This window comes from Canis aureus, chromosome 37 (assembly GCF_053574225.1).
Source record: "Canis aureus isolate CA01 chromosome 37, VMU_Caureus_v.1.0, whole genome shotgun sequence".
Classification (NCBI taxonomy): Eukaryota; Metazoa; Chordata; class Mammalia; order Carnivora; family Canidae; genus Canis; species Canis aureus.
In genome coordinates, this window is record NC_135647.1 from 21,990,302 (window position 1) to 22,003,853 (window position 13,552).

Sequence of the window (13,552 nt, forward strand, 5' to 3'; positions counted from 1 at the left end):
ATCAACCTGTTGTGTAAAATCATATATGACTACACTATGCAACCAGCTATGGTTTGCCCTAGACCTTGGCTGCTAGGCACTCTGGGTCCCACCTCTGTGAAATGCAAAGGCCTTTGCAGATTTGGGGCACTCAGTTCACCCCTGTCTGCCGTTATGTTCTGTTTACCTTGAATCCATTGCTGTTTTTGGATTTTATATTTTATAGGGTTAAATGCATCTTTGTAAGCTGCCTGAAATGTGTTTGGCGTGGAGTGGATTATAAATAAATACATGCGAGAGGTTTCTTTGCAGTACAAAATGATTCATTATAGCTTTCTTTCGAATACCTAGCTCCCTCAGTGTATTTAGCTTACTATTCTGTTTGTACATCGCTTTCTTCAAACACATTTATTATGTCATATAAACATATTTTGATTTGATCTAATTTTCCTTGTATAAGTAATGGAACATTTTAAAGCAAAGAAGAGAAATAAAATTGTATATAACCTACTAATGTTAAAAGAATAATCTACAGGCTACATAGCAGGACAACTTGCTTCCCCTTCATTTCTGGCCAAGAAAATGAGGAGTCTTATGTTTGGTCTGTGAAACCTGGCAAAGGATTGTTCATAAAGGTAACCACAATGACTGAGGTGACATTTTTACCACCTGATTTTGAACAGATTATGGGAAAACCTAGTAAATTTAGGGAGGTTTTTGTTTTTGTTTGTTTTTGGTTTTTGATGTTATTTGAGGATTGGACACAGATCCAATGCCTGAAAATGTGTGGCTTCTGATTGTTGCTTGTATCAGATTAATGCTCAGAGGAAATGGATTGTACTTGCTGAGGACCTGAGCCCTGAACTTGATAATTCCCGATCTTTCCAAGACTCTGTTTTATCATTTGCAAGATGAAGATGGTAGTAGCATCTACCCTGTGGAGGTGGGGTGAGAAGTAAATAAGATGACACGTTTGAGTCATTAAGCATAGTGCCTGGTACATATTGTAAACTATTCATAGAGGTCAATTTGAAAAAAAAAAAATAAAGGCGTTCACTTTGATCGCACTCAGGATACGGTGTTATTCTGATTGTTGCAGTGCATTTATATACGTCTCTCTCAAAAAAGTAATTCCTTAAGAATGGAGTATCTCCCTATTTTGTCCCACGGTGCCAAATGCAGTAGATTCTCCAGCGGATTAATTTGGTTCTCTGGATCTATTTCTTAACAAATGTTTCTGGCATGTTTGAGCCAACATGCTTAAAGAAAATCACCGGGAAACTGCCTATAATGTGAAATCTACTGTCCAATTTATAGATCCATCTGCCTTTACATGTTCATCAATTGCTTTTTTAGTTTCTCAGTTGCCTTTTTAGTTCACAAATTTATTTACTATGTTCGTGACGCTGAGAAAATGTGAGTATTTTGGATGTTAATAGCGTGTTTTCAAAGCCAACTTTTAAAAAAATATATGTTTTTTTGGTTTGACTTGTGTAGCATTTGGCGAAGCAGAATATTTCTAAGTAATTTCTCCAGGAGTACTTTCTCTTGCTGTTCTCAACACCTTTGGGAATTGATGGTGGTGTCTGGCTGGTGGAGACGTGAGTTTTTTTCCCCCTCCTTCTTAATAGAGTGTTCCACTGGGAAATTTTCTAATTTTCAGGACTTGTGGGGCTTTTGTTTTCTTTTTCTCCATCAACAAATGTAATCATCAAATCCCCAAAGCAGAAACATGAGAAACTGAGCAAAAATTCTCAGAGCAGTTCCTGGAATCATGAGTACGATGATCAGGCCCGTGAGTGTGCACACACCTACACCTTCTATGGCTTTTGATTTTGACCCGCCTTCGTACTTATCACTCCAAGCTAGTGGGGAAAATTCTATTTATAAGGAACAAGGCAGCTGGCGTGTGTAGTGCTGGTTCTCAGGCTCACAAGCGAAGGCAGGCTTGGCATGGGGGCCAATTTGGCTAATGAGGAATATAACTTCCTGAAACCCTTTCTCTGTGCAAAAACGGGTGTAGAAATGTAGTGGGTGGTCTTTCTAAGATAAAAAAAAAAAAGTACATTGCTAAGAAAGCTAGCTCAAACTTTGGGGATTTTTCCTCTTAACTTTCCTGGTACTTCAGTTGCCTTTAGTGACACTTTGAATCACAGACTTTAACTTGAATTCTGAATCTTAGTGAAATATTTTGGCTATGGGTTTCATTCATGGCATCCTGTTTTATCATTAACTACGGTCTCTCATTAGTCTTTCAAAAATAATATGTCATGCTATTGGTTTTAGCAAAAGGTTTCATGGCTCACTGAATTTACTCACACTATCTTCTCAAATCAATTTTTTAAATAAAAAATGTGATACATACATTTGGCAAAACAAAACAAAACTCAGCAATATAAAATGATATAAGTGAACAAGCAGAAACAAGTCTTTCTTCCACTCCAGACTTGAATCCTCCAAGGCTCCCTCCCCAGAGATAGCCATTGTAACCAGTTTGCTTTGTATCTTTCTGGAAGTTTCCATGTATATGCAAGCATATACATGTCTATTCATTCTAGGCATACTGATCTGTATCTTGCTTCTCCCACTTAACGTCTCTTCCCATATCAGCTCGTATGTATCCCCTTCATTCTTTTTCAAGGCTGTTAGTCTTACCTTTTACATTTTAATTCAATTTTTCAAACAATGAGATTTCATTTCCATTTTCCACTCCTGTTCTGGCCAGCCACAGACTGCCACACCTGAGACAGGCCTCGTGTATTCTCATTCCGGTGGCCCCGGGAACAAACATCTCCTGGTTTCAATGTTTTCCTTACTGACATTGTTTTTTCCTTGCTGACATTCCCGAAGCCCATAATTCCCTAATTAGACCTTCATCCCTTTGATTTTTAGTTTTGCTCAGCTACTCAAATGCAAATATCCCTGGGAGTCTTGTGTTCTTTTTCATCCTGGTCTCAGTACCAATGTATTTCTCAGATCCTTTTCTGGAAATAAGGTTAGCTGGGAAAAGGAAGCTGAACACATTGGGGTCCCTGGGAACTGGGGGTGAGGGTGTGAGGAAAGAAGAAAGGAGGGGCAGCCTGAGTTGGCTCATTCCAATTTTTTTCCGTGTCATATTCATCTTCCCTGAGCCTCCTCAGGGTGGGTGACACCGTAAAGGAAGACAAAGTCTGTGGAGGCTTCCCTTCTATGTTTTACTCATTACACAGCTTCTATGCTTAGGAGAGTCCTAGCACAGCAGTAGAGGATATGCATGCATTCTAGTCTGAATACGGGTTCTTTCTATCTGGGAAAATGCCAAGCAGGAGTAAGGATCTCTGATAATTTGGTAAAAGCTATGACTCCCTTCAGAAAAATGAACAAATACATAATAAAATTTATAGATTACGGCAAGGTTATTATTTTTAATGTTAATGCTACTAATTGTTAAGCCGTTATTATGTGTGGGGCACTGGGTCAAACAGCTCTGCATACTTACTTATTTTTATGGAAGCCTTGCAATGATAACCCCATGAAATATGCATTCTTGCCCTCATTTTATGGATTAAAAAACTAAGGTTCAGCAAGTTTGTCTCACAAAAGGTATCAAAGGGTAGAGTTGCGTTTGAATCTGTCTCGAGATCAAGAGCCCCTGGTTAAGGTACCTCTTTGACTCACTGAGGTGGACCATGGGCCCGGCCTGGAAGGTGTCTAAAGCAGGAGAAAACAATGCCGGCAGATGGGATGAGCGCAAGAACACATCTGTGAGCCTGGTGCAATGCCGGGCAGACCCGGGCCTGAACACGCCAAGCCAAAGTACACACGTGTGGAAGCACAGAACACAAAGAATGAAGTGTCCCCCAAATTACCAAAAGCAGAAGGAAGGAGGGAAAGTTGGCACTGTCATACCAGTATGAGGTATGGAAATGGTGCAAGCAGTAGTTGACATTATTAAGTGCCAGTCACGGGGTGAAGCACTAATCTAAGAGGGTTACGAGTTTTACCTTACTTATTCCTCATTGTAATCTCACGAGTAGACACTATTATTACCCCCATTTTACAGATAGGGAAACTGAGGGATAGTAAGATTATATAGCCTGGGCCAGATCACAGAGCTAGCACATGGTGGGGGTCTAGGTTTGAAAATAGGCATTCAAAAATAAATAAATAAATAGATAAATAAATAAATAAATAAATAAATAAATAAATAAATAAATAAATAAGAAAATAGGCATTCATGCAGAAATCTGTCCTCTTACCCCTACCAGGCTATGCTGCCCCTGCACCATTTGTTTGTGAGCTCCCTCCCCTTTTCTGCCTCTTGGTAAAATCCTTTATGGTGATTTGCAAGGTCAACCCAATCGGCCCATTCTCATTTCTTCCTGTTTCTGGCTTGTAAGGCTTTCATTGTTTCCTTCTAGGTGCCCTTGGGGCACTTGGCTCATATGTACTGTTGATGCCTTTAGAGATGTTATGTTATATTATGTTATTTATTTATTTACGAGAGAGAGAGAGAGAGAGAGAGAGAGAGAGAGAGAGCATGCACCAGTCCCGGGGAGTGAGCAGAGGCAGAGGGAGAAGCAGAATCCCAACAGAGCAGGGAGCTTGATGCGGGACTCGATCCTAGGACCCTGGGATCATGACCTGAGCCAAAGGCAGACACTTAACTGATTGAGCCACCAGGTGCCCCTAGTATGTTACGTTCTAAGTGCTAGATTACAAATGTCTTGAGGGGGACGCCTGGGTGGCTCAGTGGTTGAGCGTCTGCCTTCAGCTCACGGGTCCAGGGACCGAGTCCCACATCCAGCTCCCTGTGAGGAACCTGCTTCTCCCTCTGCCTGTGTCTCTGCCTCTTTCTGTGTCTCTCATGAATAAATAAATTAAATCTTAAAAAAAAAAAAAGTGTCTCGAGGTTGAAGAAGTCACATTTTATTTACTCTGGTGCTTGGAACAGCACAGGTGACCATGGTAGATGTCCCTAATGTTTCCTGCCTGGCTTTAACCTACAATGGACTTTCCTTTGGTCCTGTTGGGGACTCCCATGGCACTGTGGGCTGTGGGGAGAAGTGGAAGGTACAGGAAATTACTGCAGGTGCTCATGGGGCCCTGGAATGCTGCTCATTGATGTTCCAGACCCAATAGCAGTTGGAGGGACCTGAAAGCACCTACGGTGACACCCCTTGCTGCTTCCCTGGAAACAGGTGTCATCTTCACTCACCTTGCAAACAAGTGTCTCACTGCTCTTCTATTTCTCTCTGTGTTTTACACATGGACAGTTGAGTCTGTTTATCTCAGAGTCAAGCCGTAGGAGAGGGGATCCGATTGCCTTGGTTAGTCGCAGTGCAAAGTGGCAGATTTCTCTTGCCAGGCTCCTCTTAGGCCACTAGCCTAAAGAGGCCTTTATATATGGCCCAGGCATCTATTCCTGGACATGGTGAATCTTGGCAGAATCTGGAATTTTCCTGTTGTGTGTGTGTGTGTGCATGCAGAGAAATATTTGATACAATTTCTACTTAGTTGAATGTCCAATTTATTAATCTTCAACCATCAACATTTATCTAAATATTCAGACACTAGCTACACAGTGATTAAATGAAAAAGAACTTAGACATTTAACGAATTTGATCTTCCCCACATTTAAATATTGATTACAAATTTAATTTAGGTGTTCACAAATCTAATATTATCAAGTGTTCTGGGTACTTTAAATGACTTGAGAAGGAGACAAAACATGCAAGGAATATTTCAAAGATTGCAAAGCTAATCGGTGCTTGATTTAAAATGCCTAACAATGTGCTAATAATATGGATTTAAATTTGCTACTCTGTTGTCTGTATTTTTATTTCTTTGTTTTATTTTTGTAATCCTCCTTACTAGTATTGTTTCATTATTCACCAGGACTGATAATGACTCATTGCTCTGGTGAGAACAGTGGTCATTCCTCAAGTAAGAAGAAAACATAAGAGCATCTTATTTTTTTCTCATCAACAATAATTACATGTAATAATTGCAACAAAGCCATTTTAAGTGAATTCTACAAATCAAATTATTGAACATAACATGATAGCTCAAGTTTTAAACATATTAGAAAATTTTGAGTTAAATTCTTTGTTATGAAACAGTTACATGTCTCACTATCATGGAAACCATTTTTTGAGGGATATTTTCAATGTTTACTAGGTTTAATATTTTGCTTTCTGTAGAAATGATTGCCATATTTTATAGTCTTTCTTCTGACATTGTAGACATTAAGTCATTTTAAAATACATTTTAAATGTTGAGGCACTTTGTTCTCCACTGACGACATGTATTGGCAAAATTAAATAGACCCTGATAACAAGAAAGTTTTATAAATGTATCCAGCTGATTATTGCTGGAAATAAATTGCAGGCCTTCAGTGGGAGACATCCTAGATTTCAGAAAACAGGTTAAGGATTTTAGTTCTGACAGCATGTATCCACATCCTATCGATATCCTATCCCTCACTATATTCCTGTTAATTCCAGGGGTGAAATTTTGTGTGGTTGTTGCGCACACTTTCTTTACATTATGTAAGTTATTTAAAAACATTGATAGGGCCAGGATATTCTTTGGGTTTTAAAAATCTTTCTTTTGTTTTGTTTCCAATATAGGAGAAATGGATTTTTAAGTTCTTCTTATTTTGTAATTTCAAGCATATAGAAAAGTCAAAAGAATAATACCATGAACATCAAAAACCTTTTTTACCCAGATCCATCAGTGAACATCTTGCCTCATTTGCTTCCCTTACCACATTATTTTGTTGAAACATTTGGAAATTCCAAATGTCATGATGTGCCTTCTATTTGCTTCCACACGTATGTGTTAAGAACAGCAACAGCAACGTTTGCCCATGTGTTCTCAACCTCATGATCACACCTAAGAAATCCAGTAATTCAATATAATCACATGTACGGTTCATGTTCAAATTTTCCTAATTATCTCCTAATGATCCCTTGTAGATTTCTCCCCCAGAATCCAACGGAGTTTCATTCCTCGTGTTCGGTTATTACATTTCTTCACTTTTCTCTGATCTCCAACATTCTCCTCCGCTTTCATTGTTGCTGTTTGTGGTACTGACATTTTTGAAGCGTTCAGGCCGGTTGCTTCGTAAAATGCATCACAGTCTAGATTTATCTGGTGGTATCCTCGCGATTAGATTCAAGTACATTATTTTTTGGCAAGAATACCTCTGAGATGAAGTTTGAACTTCCCACGGAGTCAAGAAGCTTCTCTCTTGTTGGGGATGCAACGTTTGACCAAGAAATCAATGTTGAAAATCAGCTTGGATTGTAACTAGAGAGGTCATGAAATTTTCAGTTGGGATGACTCTTCGTTCTGGAATTTTCTACATTGGAGAAGTTGGCATCAAGAGACTCTGAGGTTCTTTGAGTATCTTTGTAAACAGAGTGGAGGGAGAACAGTGTGGGATGCCCAGCAGAAGGGCACATCAGGCAGAATAGTAGATGCAAAGGCTCTGCCCCAGGTGGTTGGCCTGCCTGGGGAGCCGCGAGGAGGGTGAAGAGCCCTTAGCACGGAGGGGGGTCAGGCATGAGGCCCAGGAGGAAGGAGGCAGATCCTGAAGGTCTGGAAAGCTCCCCTAAGAGCTTTAATTTGGGGCTACGCGTGATGGGAAGCCACTGAGATGGTCTCAGGAGAGGCTGGAGCGGTCAAACTTACCTGTTTTTCTTGCCATTTAGGATTTTTTATACTTCTTAAAAATGATCCTTCAGGCCAGAACAGATTTTTGTGATATGTTCCTCTTGCGAATACATGAAACAGGAAAGCCTTAGTGACAGAAATCGTGTAAGGTGTTTCTAAGACAACGCGACTACATCACAACTGCCACCCGGCCGACAGCCATTTAAAGAGCATCCTGACTTCAGGGACGTTAAAATTTATAGAGAAGGAGAGGAGACACCTGTGTACCGGCGCTTCGCTTCGGAAATACAGTCCCCAGCTGAGCTGTCACCCCTGCGAGCGCCTCCCTGCCCGGGCCCCGCACCTGCCGACACCCCGACTGCTGGCCCCGCGGCTCCCGGCCTCCTGTCCCCTGGGGCTCCAGGCACGTGCGCCCCGCGAGCACCGCCGTCGGGATGGCGCCGGCTCCTCCTGCCACCTGCTCCGCGGCTCCGCGTGTCCCCCGAAAAAATCAATGCCCAGAAAAACACGTGCCCCCCTCGCCCCCGGGGCCCCGGGCGGCTCCTCGGAGCAGAGGCCCTGGCGTCGCTGCGCCTGCGGGGTGCACTGGCGGCTCCGATGCCCCCGCCCCGGGGTCACCCCGAGGTCCCCGGCCCCTGGTCCTGGGTCCCCCCGCCCCCGGTCCCAAGGTCCCTGTGCCCTGGTCCTGGGTCCTCGGCCCCTGGTCCTTGGGTCCCGCCCCCTGGTCCTGGGTCCCGCCCCCTGGCCCTGAGGTCCCCGCCCCCTGGTCCTGGGTCTCCGCCCCTTGGTCCTGGGTCCCGCCCCCTGGCCCTGAGGTCCCCGCCCCCTGGTCCTGGGTCCCCGCCCCCTGGTCCTGGGTCCCGCCCCCTGGTCCTGGGTCCCCGCCCCCCAGTCCCGAGGTCCCTCCCCCCTGGCCCCGAGGTCCCCGCCCCCTGGTCCCGAGGTCCCCACCCCCTGGTCCCGAGGTCCCCGCCCCCCGGTCCCGAGGTCCCCGCCCCCTGGTCCTGGGTCCCGTCCCCTGGTCCTGGGTCCCCGCCCCCTGGTCCCAAGGTCCCTGCCCCCTGGTCCTGGGTCCCGCCCCCTGGTCCTGGGTCCCCGCCCCCCAGTCCCGAGGTCCCTCCCCCCTGGCCCCGAGGTCCCCGCCCCCTGGTCCCGAGGTCCCCGCCCCCTGGTCCCGAGGTCCCCGCCCCCTGGCCCCGAGGTCCCCGCCCCCTGGTCCCGAGGTCCCCGCCCCTTGGTCCTGGGTCCCGCCTCCTGGTCCCGGGTCCCCGCCCCCTGGTCCTGTGTCCCCGCCCCCAGGTCCCCGCCCCTGGCCCCCATGTCAGCCGCTCACCCTCTGCCCCTGTGCGCCCCCAGGCCCGAGACAGTCGCGAGCCCTCGAGTCCCTGGCGGCCGTGAGCGCCCTGCCCGGGCTGCCCTGACCTTCCCCGCGGAGGAGCCGCGCTGCTGGCGGGTCCGGCAGGGCCTGGATGGTGGCGTCAGCGCCCCTCCCCCCTCAAGGCTGGAATGTCCGGACTCCGGGGGGGCTGGGGGGGTGCCCTGGGCTTCCCCGGTGTCGTGGGGTGGTGTGTGCCCCCCGCCCTGTGCGCCCCCCATCCAGGGGTCTCCTCCCCCGCTTCCCTCTGGGCCTGGGCTCCCGGCCGAGCCTCCCCGCCTCTAGCCTTCTCCGTCCGCCTCCATCCACCTGCGGCGTCTGTGCCCCCGGGGAGGGCCTGCTGTGCCCCGACCGCCGCGGGGGACCCCGGGGCCCTGAGGCACGGCTCCCACGGCAGGGATGCCTCTGCCCTCCCGGGCCAGGGGGCGGTGACTGTCCTTGCGGCCCTTGGACCCCCCCCCCCCGGGGCCTGCAGAGGTGGGGGCTCCTGCAGTGGCTCCCATGCCCCCGGGCCACAGCTGCGCCCCCGTGACTGCGGGCGGGGGCTGGCGGCGTCCGGAGCAGAGTCTGGGGGGCTGTGGGTTCTCACTACCGGGCTCTCAGAAAAGGTGGCCCCAGACACCTTGGGAACCTGGGATGACTCCTCAAACTGACCTGATCCTGACCCTTCTTGAGACCGCTGGTTTCTCTCTGACCTTTGCCGCAATCCAGCTGCATCAGTGGTGTCCCCGGCCGGGGTGGCCCGCGCACTGCTGCACTTCCACTGAGCTCCCCGGAGGGCGGGAGGTCTTCCTTGGTGACTGGAGGGGACACAGCTAAGGATAAAAGGCACAGCCAGTGGCAAGTGTCAGGCATAGTTCCTGTTTATTCCAGCCAAGGGCAGATCTGGATGGACTCCAAGGGAAGGGGCCTGCCCTGACAGGTCACCTGCAGCCAGCTGCTCAGGCCTCGGGCTGGTGGGGCCAGCAGCATGACCTGTTGTAGGTGATGCGGCTGCCCATGCCATGACCATGGCATGCATATCTTCTCTTCCCCTCTGCTGATTTGGAGAAAGTAAAAAACTGGTGCATACATGAATGTATCAGTCTCTTCCTCGGGGCTGTCATTGCAGGTCCCCAGAGAAGTGCATGATCATGGGGTCTGAGTGATGCAGCAGCATCCATCCACTGCTAGTGAGAGCCCCCCCCCATTTTTAAAGGATAGCTCTCCTACAGCCTGAAAATGAAAGGTTGGAGAACAATTTACCATTCAAATGGTCCTCAAAAGAAAGCAGGGTTAGCCATCCTCATATTGGATAAATTAAAATTTATCCGAAAGAATGTGTAGTAAGAGATGAAGAGGGACACTATATCATACTTAAAGGATATATCCAACAAGAGGACCTAACAATCATGAATATTTATGCCCCTAATGTGGGAGCTGCTAAGTAGATCAATCAATTAATAACCGAAGTAAAGACATACTTAGATAACATTACACTAATACTGGGAGACTTCAACACAGCACTTTCTGCGAATGACAGATATTCTAGCACAACATCTCCAAAGAAACAAGGAGCTTTAAATGATACACTGGACCAGATGGATTTCACAGATTTTTACAGAACTTTACATCCAAATGCAACTGAATACACATTCTTCTCAAGTGCACATGGAACTTTCTCCAGGATAGACCACATACTGGGTCACAAATCAGGTCTCAACTGATACCAAAAGATTGGGATTGTCTCCTGCATATTTTCAGACCATAATGCTTTGAAACTTGAACTCAATCACAAGAAGAAATTTGGAAGAAACTAAAACACGTGGACATTAAAGAGCATCCTGCTAAAAGATGAAAGGGTCAACCAGGAAATTAGAGAAATTAAAAAGATTCATGGAAACTAATGAGAATGAAGATACAACCATTCAATATCTTTGGGATACAGCAAAAGCAGCCCTAAGGGGTAAATACATCACAATACAAGCATCTCTCAAAAAATTGGAAAAAAACTCAAATACACAAGCTAACCTCGCACCCAAAGGAACTGGAGAAAGAACAGCAAATAAAACCTACACCCAGCAGAAGAAGAGAGTTAATAAAGATCCGAGCAGAACTCAATGAAATAGAGACCAGAAGAACTGTGGAACAGATAAACAAAACCAGGAGTTGGCTCTTTGAAAGAATTAATAAGATAGATAAACCATTAGCCAGGCTTATTAAAAACAAAAGAGAAAAGACTCAAGTCAATAAAATCATGAATGAAAAAGGAGAGATCACAACCAATACCAAGGAAATACAAACGATTTTAAAAACATATTATGAGCTGCTATACGCTAATAAATTAGGCAATCTAGAAGAAATGGACACATTTCTGGAAAACCACAAATTACCAAAACTGGAACAGGAAAAAATAGAAAACCTGAACAGGCCAATAACCAGGGAGGAAATTGAAGCAGTCATCAAAAACCTCCCAAGACACAAATGTCTAGGATCAGATGGCTTCCTAGGAGAGTTCTACCAAATGTTTAAAGAAGAAACAATGCCTATTCTACTAAAGCTATTCCAAAGGATAGAAAGGGACGGAATACTATAATACTCATTTTATGAGGCCAGCATCACCTTAATTCCAAAACCAGACAAAGACCTCAACAAAAAAGGAGAATTATAGACCAATATTCCTGATGAACACAGATGCAAAAATTCTCAACAAGATACTAGCCAGTAGGATCCAACAGTACATTAAGAAGATTATTCACCATGATCAAGTGAGATTCATCCCTGGGATGCAAGGCTGGTTCAACAATCAATGTGATAGATCATATCAACAAAAGAAAAAACAAGAACCATATGATTCTCTCAACAGATGCAGAGAAAACATTTGACAAAATACAACATCCATTCTTGCTCAAAACTCTTCAGAGTGTAGGGATAGAGGGAACATGCCTCAGTATCTTAAAAGCCATCTATGAAAAGCCCACAGCAAATATCATTCTCAGTGGGGAAACACTCCAAAATCAGGAACACGACAGGGATGTCCACTCTCACCACTGCTATTCAACATAGTACTAGAAGTCCTAGCCTCAGCAATCAGGCAACAAAAAGAAATAAAAGGCGTTCAAATTGGCAAAGAAGAAGTCAAACTCTCCCTCTTTGCAGATGACATGATACTGTACATAGAAAACCCAAAGCACTCCACCCCAAGACTGCTAGAACTCATACAGCAATTCGGCAGTGTGAGGCAGGATACAAAATCAATGCCCAGAAATCAGTGGCATTTCTATCCACTACCAATGAGACTGAAGAAAGAGAAATTAAGGAGCCAATCCCATTTACAATTGCACCCAAAAGCATAAGATACCTAGGAATAAACCTAACCAAAGATGTAAAGGATCTATACCCTCAAAACTATAGAACACTTCTGAAAGAAATTGAGGAAGACACAAAGAGATGGAAAAATATTCCATGCTCATGGATTGGAAGAATTAATATTGTGAACATGTCAATGCTACCCAGGGCAATTTACACATTTCATGCAATCCCTATCAAAATACCACGGACTTTCTTCAGAGAGTTGGAACAAATCATCTTAATATTTGTGTGGAATCAGAAAAGACCCTGAATAGCCAGGGGAATATTGAAGAAGAAAACCAGAGCCGGGGGCATCACAATGCCAGATTTCAGGTTGTACTACAAAGCTGTGGTCATCAAGACAGTGTGGTACTGGCAAAAAACAGACACATAGATCAATGGAACAGAATAGAGAATCCAGAAGTGGACCCTCAACTTTATGGTCAACTAATATTCGACAAAGCAGGAAAGACTATCCACTGAAAAAAAGTTTCTTCAATAAATGGTGCTGGGAAAATTGGACAGCCACGTGCAGAAGAATGAAACTAGACCACTCTCTTACACCAGACACAAAGATAAACTCAAAATGGATGAAAGATCTAAATATGAGACAAGAATCCATCAAAATCCTAGAGGAGAACACAGGCAACACCCTTGTTGAACTTGGCCACAGCAGCTTCTTGCAAGATACATCTATGAAGGCAAGGGAAACAGAAGCAAAAATGAATTATTGGGACTTAAGATAAGAAGCTTCTGCACAGCAAAAGAAACAGTCAATAAAACTACAAGACAACCTACAGAATGGGAGAAGATATTTGCAAATGACCTATCAGATAAAGGACTAGTATCCAAGATCTATAAAGAATTTAGTAAACTCAATACCCAAGAAACAAACAATCCAATCATGAAATGGGCAAAAGACATGAACAGAAATTTCGCCAAAGACATAGACATGGCCAACACACACATGAGAAAATGCTCCGCATCACTTGCCATCAGGGAAATACACCTCAAAACCACAATGAGACACCACCTCACACCAGTGAGAATGGGGAAAATTAACAAGACAGGAAACCACAAATGTTGGAGAGGATGCGGAGAAAGGGGAGCCCTCCTGCACTGTTGGTGGGAATGTGAACTGGGGCAGCCACTCTGGAAAACTGTGTGGAGGTTCCTCAAAGAGTTAAAAATAGACCTGCCCTACGACCC

The 13,552-nt window shown here is 45.1% G+C and overlaps 1 long non-coding RNA gene across 1 annotated transcript in view; it reads right to left on the bottom strand.

Moving 5' to 3' along the window:
• The window catches only part of LOC144306412 (uncharacterized), a 29,253-nt gene extending 21,497 nt beyond the window's left edge, over positions 1–7,756 (bottom strand). The window contains exon 1 of the long non-coding RNA XR_013373526.1: positions 7,657–7,756. This is a non-coding gene — a long non-coding RNA (uncharacterized LOC144306412). The remainder of the gene's footprint in view (positions 1–7,656) is intronic.
• Between the last annotated feature and the right edge of the window lie 5,796 nt (positions 7,757–13,552).